Raw genomic sequence first — 418 nt, 5'->3', positions numbered from 1 at the left:
CCCGGTAAATGCGGCCCGAGTTCTTAATTAGGAAATGCTAGTTGGATGACTGTTCAAATTGATTTTTCCCAGTCTGAGCTAGTTTTTTTTCCTGAGTTCCCAGTTGTCTTGAATGCACTGAAGTCTGAAATTTCCGAGTTCTCAGTTGTTTTGAACGCGGCAACTAGTTCCAAAACGAATGCACTCACTTTTCACCATATAAAACTCCTCACATCGGGATAACCCGGGACAGATAATCGAATCCCCTCTAGGTAACCTCTGCTGAACTACATTTCCCAGCATAATGAAAAACTGTCTTCATGCTGATTGGATGGCGCTCTTGATATCAAGTGCGTTTGATTTTGCATGCTCACCACGTCGGGTGACAGAGTAGTTTGCTCTTTGACCAGACTCTTGTGCAACCTCTGCTCAACCGGTA

The sequence above is a fragment of the Salvelinus namaycush genome, chromosome 14, assembly GCF_016432855.1.
Source record: "Salvelinus namaycush isolate Seneca chromosome 14, SaNama_1.0, whole genome shotgun sequence".
Classification (NCBI taxonomy): Eukaryota; Metazoa; Chordata; class Actinopteri; order Salmoniformes; family Salmonidae; genus Salvelinus; species Salvelinus namaycush.
The sequence above is the reverse complement of the archived record's forward strand: the minus strand, read 5'-3'. Positions refer to the sequence as shown.